Source organism: Cupressus sempervirens, chromosome 11, assembly GCF_028749045.1.
Source record: "Cupressus sempervirens isolate cs-2001-9-10 chromosome 11, ASM2874904v1, whole genome shotgun sequence".
Taxonomy (NCBI): domain Eukaryota; kingdom Viridiplantae; phylum Streptophyta; class Pinopsida; order Cupressales; family Cupressaceae; genus Cupressus; species Cupressus sempervirens.
In genome coordinates, this window is record NC_143128.1 from 626,875,963 (window position 1) to 626,888,421 (window position 12,459).

A 12,459-nucleotide genomic window follows, 5' to 3' on the forward strand; every position below is an offset into this window, starting at 1 on the left:
AACCAAGAACTTTAACCTTCATTTCAGTCAACAAAGAACATCTTCTACTCAATACATCAACAACTCTAATAGTAACTCCACTTTTATGCTTGATCACAAATGTAAAACTCTACAAGTACTCAAACCACTTCATGTCTTTGATTCAATTTATGCTGACTTCCCAAGTATTGCAAAGCTTTATGATCAGTATACAACACAAACTCCTTAGGAACCAAATAATGTCTCCACTTCTTCAATGCTTGAACAATGGCATAAAATTCTTGATCATACACAAAATACTTCCTTTTAGCATCATTCAACTTCTAACTAAAGAAAGCAACAGGTTTACCTTCTTGACTTAATACAACTCCTATTGCACTACCACTAGCATCACATTCAACTTGAAATACCTTGTTGAAATCAGGCAAAGCCAATATAGGTAATTCAACAACCTTTTGTTTCAAAGTCTCAAAACTCTTATCAACTCCATGTGTCCAGTTGAATTCCTTTTTGTCTCCTCTCATTGTCTCAATCATAGCATTAAAAGAAACACTGGAATTGCTTATAATATTTCTATAAAAAATAGCCAAACCATGAAATGATCTTATCTCACCCACATTCTCAAGTGTAGGCCATTCCAAAATTGCTTTAACCTTCTTAGGATCCATCTTCAATCCATTAGCTAAAATCACAAATCCCAAATACACAATCTCCCCTTGCATAAAAGAACACTTTTTTAGATTAATCAACAATTGTTCCTCCTTCAACCCCTACAATACTTGTCTAATATGCTCAAGATGTTATTCCTTAGTTTTGCTGAATATTAGAATATCATACTAATAAACAATCACAAACTTACCCAATAATCTTTTCAGAACTTCATTCATCAACCTCATGAAAGTACTAGGTGCAACCAACCATTCATACAAACCATCTTTTATCTTGAAAGTAGTCTTCCATTCATCACCTTCTCTAATTTTGATCTGATGATAGCCACTATTCAAATCAATCTTGGTAAAATACTTTGCTCCACTCAATAAATCCATTATGTCATCCATCCTTGGCATAGGAAACCTATATTTCATTGTAATTTTGTTAATGGCTCTAGAATTAGTATACATTCTCCATTCTCAATTCTTTTTAGGTGCTAACACAGTAGGTACAACACATGGACTCAAGCTTTCTCTAATCAAACATTTTTGCAACAACTCATGCACTTGTCTGTTAAGTTCTTCATTCTCTACAGGTGTCAATCTATATGGTGTTTTGTTTGGCAAACTAGCTCCAGGAATCAGATCCATACAATGAACTATACTTCTTACTAGAGGTAAACTATCAGGAATGTGATTAGCAATAATGTCTTTATACTCATTCAACAATTCTTTAATTTCTACTAGTACTTGGCTATCACTATCTGCTATCACTCAGTCATTACTAGCTTTTGTTGCTCTGTCATTACTACTAACACTTGGTCCTCTAGGAACTATGGCGAAATAGACATGATTCTTTTTCATTTCCTTTGCAAATTGATTCCCATTAACCATGAATTTTTTTATAGTAGTACAATTAACCTCATTTGGACTTCCAATCAAAGGAAGCAATGTTTGTTTCTTCCCATTCACCCAAAGAGTATATTGATTCAATCTTCCATCATGTACAACATATCTATCATATTGCCAAGGTCTACCCAACAAAATATGACAACAATCCATGGGCATAATATCACACAAAACTTCATCAAAGTAATGTCTAGTTTTTGAACTTCATAAGGCATTGCTCACCTACCAATATCTTATGCTCATGTTTGATCCATGAAACATGATAAGGTTTGGGATGTTTCAGCCTCTATAACTGCAAGTTGGTAACTAGCTCTTCTAATGCTAGATTTGTAGAACTTCCACTGTCAATGATCACTTTACAACATTTTCTAGCCATCTTACATCTTTTCTTGAAAAGACTTCTCCTTAAAATAGGTTCCTCATCACTTCCCTTATTACATAAGGTTCTTCTCACCATCAAATTTTCTCCAACCTCGGGTCCACTTGGTTAACCCTCATCATCTTCGTGAATCACAACATTTTTGCTAACTTTCCTACTTTCACAGGATCTACATTAAAAAGATCTATGCCCCTCTTTACCACATTTGAAACAATTACCATGAAATAACCTCTAGAATAGGAATTACCTCTTCCTCAATAAGAATTAGTGCCTCCTCAATAAAAATTACCACTTTTCCATTCGGTCTTCCCTTTGTCATCATTCTTGCATTTAGATTTTCCTTTATCCTACATAGAACTATTAGATTTACCACTTTCTCCATAAGATCTACCTCTACCTCTTTGGAATCTACCACCTCTACCTCTTTATCTTTATTCATGCTTCTTTTTCAAGACCTCCTTAGCTTTCAAGGCATATTGATATGCTTCTTCTACACTTTCCAACTTCACAAAACTTATTTCATCCCAAATTCTAGATATCAATCCATTAATCTACCTTTCAATTTTCTCAACATCATCATCCACATGTTCAAACCTAATATCCAATCTATAGAATTCCTTAGTATATTCTTTCACACTCATGTCTCTTTGTCTCAAATTTTGCATCTTTCTTAGCAAGCTAACTTGGTAATTAGTAGGAAGGAATTTGTTCTTTACCTTGTTCATCATTTTTGGCCAAGTTTTGATCTTCTCCATTCCTCTCCTTTGTCTATTAGTTTGCAAGCATTCCCACCATAGCGATGCATGACCTTTCAACCTAGTAACTACAATTTTCACCTTTCTACTATTAGGAGTGTTTTCATAATCAAAGAATTTTTCCATATTAGAGATCCAATCCAACATAGCATTGGTGTCCAATCTTCCATAATAAGGACCAACTTCTATAGCAGGCATTGAAGTTGCTCTAGAAAATACTCTCAACAATCTAACTTCATCTTGGTCTTCTTTAGGTTCTTGATTAGGGTTTGGTGCTACTATTTCATCATCAAATACATCATCAAGATGTGCTCCTCTCTTTTGGGCTATCTCTACAGCATCTAATCTGGCTACAATTTGTCTCAATGTATCCAGTATTGCATTATCAACATTTCCTCTACCTCGAACCATCTTTACAAATTAGGTTCCTACAAGATCATAACCATCTACAAGTTATAGGTCAAATCTATAGATCTACCACCATACAACCAAATTTGAATAATGGTTCTACATGATTCAATCTCCACAAGGATGAACCTCAAGCTCTAATACTGACTAACATAGGCAAAGGGGTGAATAACTAGGGCCAAAGGCTCACCCAGCTATCCAAACCACTCTGCAAGAGTTAACACAATGGAAGAAAGCACAAAGACCAAAAACCAAAGGAGGAGGAAGAGTGAAATACCTTTATTGATTCATCAAAATATCTTCATACATGCCCAACTGTAAGGCTTTCTGGGTTATGATCAATTACAAATAGATTCAAATTGAGACAACCAACTTCAAGTTCACATCCTCTACTTGATCCTCTAAGTTCTAAGTAATTTCCCCTAAACTCAAACTTAGATCTCTTTAAATACTTTCCAAAATGGCTTACAGAAGATTCTAGAACAAAAAAAGCCAAAAGTTGGCTCAAAACTTATATTAACTACCTATGCCAAAATTTAATGTGAGCAAAGTTGGCCCAAACTGGAACTAGACATAGATAACTAGCAAATGAAGACTCCCATAAAGTTGGCACTCAGCACCCACACAAGCCTGGCATCCAAAGAAATCACTTAGAAGCAACTATGAACTTGGCATCCTCCAATGCTCAGCAACCAAAGAAAATCACTTGGTAACCCAAGGCACTCAACAACCAAAGGATTCACTCGACATCCAAAGGAATTCACTTAGTAACCAAAGTTACTCGACAACAACTAAGAATGACTCAACATCCAATGAGTTCACTCAATAACCACAGGAACTCAAAAATCAAAGGAATGACTTAGCACCAATTAAATGCTTGGCATCCATTAATAACTCAGCACAAACAGTTAGAAAGAATAAAAGTTTAGGATTACAAGGAAACCCATGATGCTCCTGCATTAGATAGGGGTATCACCCCTAGTTTACCTCTAATATATTCATGTGCATCCTTAGGTAAAGCCTTTGTGAATATATCAGCTATATGTTCCTTTGTATTCACATATTCCATTCTCACTTCTTTGTCCTAACCTAATTATCTCCAATAATGATATTCAATTGTAATGTAATTTGTCTTTTTGTGCATCATAGGAGTCTTAAATATTTTTATAGCACTTATATTGTCATAGTAGATTACCACAAGTTTAGTAAGTTCTTCCTTCATTCCTTTGAGTAACTATTTGATCCATACCACATTTGTACAATTAACTATAGCAACTACATATCCATACCACATTTGTACAATTCACTACAACAACCACATATTTAGCTTCAACATTAGACTATGAAATATAGTTATGTTTCTTGCTAGTCTAGGAAACCAATATTTTTCCTAAAAAAACTGCTCCCCCACTTGTGCTTTTCCTATCATTAATGCTTTGAGCCCAATCAAAATTTGTATAGGCTCTTAAGTCAAAAATTTTCATTCTTCTTGTAGTATAGACCATAGTCTTCTGTACCTTTTAAGTATCAAATAATCATTTAACAAACATTAAGTGATTCTCCTTAGGATTTATAGAAAATCTTGTAACTATCGCAATAGCTAGTGCAATATCAGGTCTACTATGAACTAAATATTGTAATTTTTCAATCATAGACATGTACAATATTTGATTTACTTCATCAGAATCATTAGTTTTTAATAGTTTATGTCCTATCACCATGGGAGTACTAACTAGTCTTGAATCTTTGATACCTAAACTCTTTAATATATCCTTTACATACTTGGACTAAGTAATGTAAATAGAATATATCATCTGATATACTTGTAATCCAACAAAGAACTTTATTTTTCCAAACATAGACATCTCAAATTATTTAATTTTTTCATTTGCAAATGTCTTATATAATGCATTTTGTCCTCCAAATATGATATCATCAAAAAATATTTCAGCTAGTAAAATTTCTTTATCTCCTTTTGTCTTCAAATATAAATTGATTTTGTCACCAATCTTCTCAAAACCAATCTTCACAAGATAATTGTGCAATCTTTCATACCATGCTTTTCAAGATTACTTTAAACCATATAAAGCTTTGTGCAATCTACACACCATGTTTTTATTGTTTGGATCAACAAATCCTTTAGATTTTTCAATGTAAAAATCCTCTTCCAATATACCATTCAAAAATGTTGACTTAACATCCATTTGATAAAATTTGAATCCTTTATAAGTAGAATAAGAAAGCAGAATTCTTACTCCTTCCAATCTTACAACTGTGGAAAATATCTCTCCATAGTCAATTCCCTCTTCTTGTGCATAACCTTTGCAAACTAACCTTGCCTTATTCCTTGTTACTTCACCAGTCTCATCTAATATTTTTCTATACACGAACTGTGTTCCAATAAAATTCTTGTCCTCTAGTCCCATTACTAGTGTCCATGTTTTGTTCTTCTCAATCTAATAAACTTTTTCTTTCATGGCTTGAATCCAGTCTTCATTCTCTAATGCATCCTTCATTGATTTTGGTTCATGTATGCTTAAAAAACATGTCTCGTTCCTTAATCTATTCCTTGTCATTGGTCCACCACTTTTTCTCAAATGAGTTGTTGGTAGGATACTATCTTCTGACATATTTTGATAGTCTTGGCTCTATTCTTCTTTCTTCAACAATATGTCATCCATGAAGTTCAATCTCAGGTTCACTACGTACTTCTTTGTTAGGTAACTCAACATTCCTTTCCTATCAACTGATCTCATCATCTAAATGTACCTCAACTTCTGATTGTAACTCAACATCTATTGTATGTGACTTGGAAGTCACTGATTCTTGTTGATTAGTAGCTTGGTTCACAATATCATCAACATTAGAAGACATCCCTTCAAAGTAGTAGATAAAGGTTTTATAATTCTCAGGTTCCTTCTTTTGATCATCTTCATGTATTTCTTTATATTCATCAATTTTTACATTTGCACTTTTGACAAATTTGTTAGTGTTAGTATTTAAACACTTATAAGCTCTACTTCTTATGGAATATCCTAGGAGTATACCTTCTTCACTTTTTGCATCAAGTTTTCCATTTCTATTGTCCTTTAGAATGTAACACTTGCTTCCAAATACTTTAAAATATTTGACATTGGGTAAGTATCCATACCATAATTCAAAAGGTCTAAAATTTGTACCTTTCTTGAGTTTTACTTGGTTCAAGGTATAGATAGCTATACTGATAGCTGCTCTCTAGTATTTCAAAGAAAAATTCTTCTCCATCATTAGTGTTCTAGCACAATCCATCACAAATCTATTTCTCCTTTTAGCTATCCCATTTTCTAGAGGGATCCTTAGTGCCAAAGTTTTTCTTTTGATTCCTTTGTCATTATAGAAATTGTTGAATTCATTCGATGTAATCTCTCTAGCTCTATTGGATCTTAGACATTTTAAGATTTTACTAGTTTCCTTTTCAACTTTTTATAGATACCACTTAAACATTTGAAAGGCATCAGATTTATCTCTCAAAAACATCACTATCACATTCTAGGGTAATCACCAAAAAAAAAAAAAAACTTGTCACATCTGTATCTTTGTACATCAATTTGTCCACATAGAATGGTATGAACTAATATTCCAAAATTTATTTTGAATTATGTGTCTTAATCTTTAAACTAGACTATGTCATCCTTCCTAATTGACATTGTTTGCAAATCAAATTATTAGGTTTCTTTAGTTTTGGCAAACCTATAACTCTTTTCATCTTATTGATACTAACCAAGTTGTCAAAATTTACATGACATAATCTTTTGTCCCACAACCACACATCATAAAATTGTACAACAAGACATGTTTCTTTAGTCATGTCAAGATAAAATAGATTACCTCTTTTCTGATTACCACTTCCAATGAGTTCTCCATTAGCATCATATATCTTAGCCTTCTTGTGCTCAAATTCAACTTTGCATCCTAAATTACTCAATTATGACACACTAAATAGATTATTGTTAATTCCTTCCACATAGTAAGCATTTCCACACATGATCTTGTTTGTTAATCTTATTGATCCTTTATCTTTCACTGGACAATGTTCACCATTACCAAATCTAACACTATTTCCATTATAATGCTCAAGGGTAATGAATTTAATTTTTTCACCGGTCATATGATGAGAACATCCACTATCAATTATCCATCTATCACTTTTGGTTACATAAGATACTAATACAATTGCCTCATCTTTATCTGAATCATGACCATCTGATTCATCATTTTAGCAATGTAACAAGCTTTCTTTCCCTTGTCTTTATAACCTTTGTTACTCTCATCTTTCCTCCTTCTGGATTTTTCTTCATTTCTATTGTTTTTCTTCTCACGAAATCCTACTTCAATATGACCAACTTCATTAAAATTAAAACATATGATGGGTAACTTACCTTTTTATTTTCCTTTTCCTCTATGAAATCTCCTAGCTAGTGGTGCTTCCAGTTCTTCTAGATCTTCATCATATATTTCACTATCACTAGAGCATGTTTGACCCTTTTCTTTCCTTTAGGCTCTTTGAGTATCAATCTAGCTTTGAAACTAGAATCAATGTTCTTAGATTTGAAATTATCAAAATCTGAAAGTTCAAAATCAATGAGTCCACTAGCCAGTCCTTCAAGGGTCAGATCACTACTAGGAGTACACCTTAGTTCTTGTATAGAAGAGACTTTAATAGCATAGATAGGGAACATGGTTCTCAACACTTTTTTGATCACAGTTTCATCTTCAACCTTTCCATTAGACCCTCTACTTGCATTTACAAAAAATTTTATTCTTCCATAATACTGAACTATAGTCTTACCTTCTTACATTTTCATATCATCAAATTTTCCTCTTAGACTTTTTTCCTTGGCTCTTAGCACATTCTTGTCTCCTCCATAGATTTTCTATAGAGCATGACACATCTCTTTAGCATTAACACATTCTTTGATGTCATCAAACTCTAAATAGCTTAGGGAAGACGAAATCTCCAACATTGCTTGACTATGTTCTTTCTTCTATTTTAGGTGTTGTGTAGTAAGGGCTCCAACAATTTCAACATATTTAGTGGTCACAGTTGAATGTGTGAAATCTCCAAGTCCTCTTAGATGTAGCTTCATCAACCCTTTTCATGTAGGAAATTTTTCCTTATTTAGAGTGGGTAGGTCCTTTCACTACATCTTGATTTTTAGCTTCAAGTACCTTCAAACTATTTTCTTCAGAAGCACCAAGCGCTATGATACCAATTTTTGGAATAATTTATAATAAATGAGAGGGGGAGTGTAAATTAGTTATCCAAGGTCCAAACATATAGATAAAAATTTTTAGGATTTAGTAAATATATGTACATTCATTGATTAGATCATCCAATATCTCAAACCTTAGTATATTATTGTCTTAGGGAAAATGAACTTTGCATAAATGTAAACAAAAGTCAATGCAAATTCAATCACATAATTTCACACAAGGATTTAATGTGGAAACCTAATTTGGGAAAAACCACTAGTAGCATGCTACCAATTTTCACTCTTCTAAAGTGAGCCTTGTGAGGAGAAAACCTTGCTAAAGATTACAATGCACATTGTTAAATGTGACCTTGATTAAAGGATTTCAATCACTCTATTAATAATGAACCTTGTTAGAGGACTTTATAACATTTCATTAGAATGTCACCTGATTAAAGGATTTACTCATGACTATTAGGTCAACCTTAATCCAAAGGATTTATCTAGACTGATACAATTGCTAGAAAGTAATAGTAGGACTTGGTCTGATAATAAAACAACTCAGTTGCAGATTATAGATCTCTCATTCAACTCTCCATTTAGCTTGGCATTCATTCCCCTTCATCTTTGATTGCTTTTTCACCCTTCAAGCCTTCTTGCTTAGTATTGCAAATGTAGGTTCATTCCTTTGGCCACCATATGAAGCAACAGCACTAGATGTTTTCTCTTTTTCACTTAGACACTTCACAATTTACTTTTGGACTTATGTCTCCTTATATAGATAATTTTGATCTTTTTTTGCTTCATCACAATCACCCATCTTAGGGTTAGGTTAGATTCATTGAATCCTCCCTTCTTTCCATTATGTTCCCTCTATAAACTTCTCTTACAATCCTCTTCAAATTTGTCTTCAAATGATTTATCTTGAATTATGTACAACCAGCTCATCAAGCTTATCTTCAACATGCTTCACATAATTCAAAAAATTAACAATGTCATCTCAGATTCACCAAATCTTCGTAAAACTCTTTATGCTATTACTCAGGAATAACATACTATTTACTCCATAATAAATGACTTGTGATGCTCGGTCAACATTAGGTTTCTCAGCATGAACCAAGTCTTTGCTTGGTCAATAATGACATCTCTAACACTCAACACAAACTGAACTTTCTGATGCTCAACACATATTAAACTTTTCTTAGCTCAATCATAACCATCTTTCTACTCAGTTTGAACTAAATGCTTAACTTAAATTGTTTCCTTGGTCAAGCTTGGTAGACACATTATTTTTCCTTAGTCTTCTTCTTGTCTTTTCTTAAGTATCATTTCTTTATATCCTTAAGTAGATAAATAATGCAATATATCATCAAAGTCTTACTTGGTCTTAGTGCTCCTTTTATACACCATATAACTCAGCCTTTCTCTAGGTACTCGTGTTATTATTTATTTTTAAATCCTCTTCATCGATCAATTAAATGATAGTATTATGACCAAAGTTAGCAATTTCCTTATCAGCAAGTAGTAGGTTTGACATTAGTGACAAAATAATAATTGTTCCCATGATAGGTTTCAACAATCTCCATCATTTCTATACTTCAACAATCTTCTTTTTCAATAGAGGTTGCATCGTAGTCATAGCAATATGCATACCATTCACAATAGATTTCATCAAAGTGTTGAAACTCTCATCCAAAGAGGAATGTTTGATGTGTAGTGACTCAAGTTCCATCATGCTTTTGTTTACCTTTTTATTGAGCTCCTAGAAACTGCTACACTTCTCCTTAGACTTAACACTAGTTTCATCTCACATTACACTAGGGTTAGTAAAACATTTTTCATTTCCTTTTTTCTTGGCATCCCCTAAGGATGTAAAAATAAGAGGAGAGTTATCTTTCACAATAGGGGTAAAGGGGAAAGTGAAGAATATATAATCCATATTGTTAATAGTGAAGCTAGTAGAAATATGGATGCACTCCAAACTAGGATCTTTATCTTTCTTTTCTTCCTCTTTCTCTATAACTGTAGGTGCTCGTCCTCTTCAACATACCTATCCCTAATAGCTTTTTCTTTCCTTCTTAGGACTAACACATTACCTTGTCTCATCCTCCTCAATTTCTATCCTTCTATTCTCCATTTTTCATTTCTCTTAGCCAATCTATCCAACCTTTCATGACCACCATGAGCCTCCTCCTCCGAATCCACAAGGGCTTCAATTTTTACTTTCTTCATAGTCACCTAGACCTTAATGGTTTTCTTTTTCTAGTTTTTACACATAATAAAAGGGGTAGAAGATGAGGAATGTTGGGGAGTAGGGACCATAAAATTATTCCATCTTATGACCATAGCAGGGTTATGAGTAAATTGGATATAAACACAACAAGGAGGGCACAAAGATAAATGAGAATTGTATAGATGGAGAATAAGACCATGATGTTTTTAAATAATATTTTCAAATATATTTTGTGGGTTGTTGTTGAAATAATAAAAATTTGAGTTTGATTAATGTTTGGGATCATAATCTAGCATCTATTATCTAGATAATAGAGAGTATGATCTAAAACATTGATAAATAAATTAGACCATGTTTAATAGATCAAACCATGATTGAAAATTGTTGATCATAAACAAAAACATTGTCTAATAAACACTTGGATCATTTTGATAATGGATTTTGGATTGTGACCCTAAACATTGATAAAAAGATTAAATACAATGTAATTCAGAAATAAAAATACTAATATAAGTGAAACATTGACTTTATATTATGTAAAAAATATCCTCTACTTATCTATTTATATTCTACTTAATATTAACAAGTGAGTGTTTCATGATTCAGAAAATTAATAGTTTCGACAGATTGTTTTATAAGGTGTGACACATGTTGGAGGAGACATGTTTGAAAATATACCATCCTGCAAGAGTATTTTTATGAAGGCATGGAATTCAAATTCACTATCATCAAATAACTCAGTGAGGTTTCAAATAGAATTAAAATATAGTATGTAGTTGAATATTTCTGCTTTAGATATAACATGGATGATTTACTTATCTAATGAAGCCGATGTTCAATTTCAAACAAGCTTTACCTTGATATGAGAAAATGGAGGTTTTATTGTTATTTTAATGAGAAATTTCCCACTTACAATTTTTAGCTTTTAGTTGCTCAACATTTTATCATCTTTAGAAATTTTGAACAACTTAAATGAATTAAGTGATTTAATGGTGGCAACCTCCTTATGGAAGCTATTATAATTCTCACATTGTTAAATTGAGAGGAATATAATATTATTTTTAAACAAATGTAATACTTATATCTTTGGTAGATATTTAATCTTACAATAATTTTTTTTATACACAATATAATAATAATTCTTGCAATGAAATTAGTTATTTTTTGTTATGGTCAAAATTGGTGTCTATAAGATATTTGAAATTGTATTTGACGTTTTAATGGGTAAATTATTTTTGGCTTTTGGTGTCAAAGTTGACCATTAATATTTGTATGCTTTTTTACTTAGTTGATTTTACATGATTGGAGTGATGACCATTGCATAAGGCTATTGTCACAAGGCACTATCAGAGAATGGAAAGCTAGTTATAGTGGATTGACATTTGCATTTTCTAGGCAAGCATTTCATGTAGATCTTTTAATCTTAGCACACAATCTAGGGGGGGGAAGATGGGAAAAAAGAGGAATTTCATGACCTTGCAAAAACATTAGGATTTTTAGGAGATGTTAAACCCATTTGTCATGTGATTTATGGGTTATTGAGTTCTACAAATGACTTTGTCAAATGTTCATTTTGCCAACCCTTCAAAAGAACACATGTCTTCTACCATGTGTAATAACATGGTGGATGTGGACTATACATCCCTACTAACATTGTAAAACAATATTTCATAGACTTCAATGCTAAGAAGGATAGACAACATATTTAAAGTTTTCTTTTATTTCTTCATACTATGTTTTGTTTAGCTTTTAATTGTGTATGTAAGTATCCTTTCATATTTTAGACTCAATTGAAAGACTACATAATTTTTCTTATTTGAAAAAATATTATTGAATTACAAAAATTATTAATAATAGAATATTTTTAGAAAATCCTTTGTAAAAACAATGCCCACCTCCCTAAATGACTTCTTTG

The 12,459-nt window shown here is 32.4% G+C and overlaps 1 pseudogene; it reads left to right on the forward strand.

Annotated features, from left to right (window-relative positions):
- The window catches only part of LOC149531270 (caffeic acid 3-O-methyltransferase-like), a 118,519-nt pseudogene extending 106,420 nt beyond the window's left edge, over nucleotides 1–12,099 (forward strand).
- The last annotated feature ends 360 nt before the right edge of the window (nucleotides 12,100–12,459 follow it).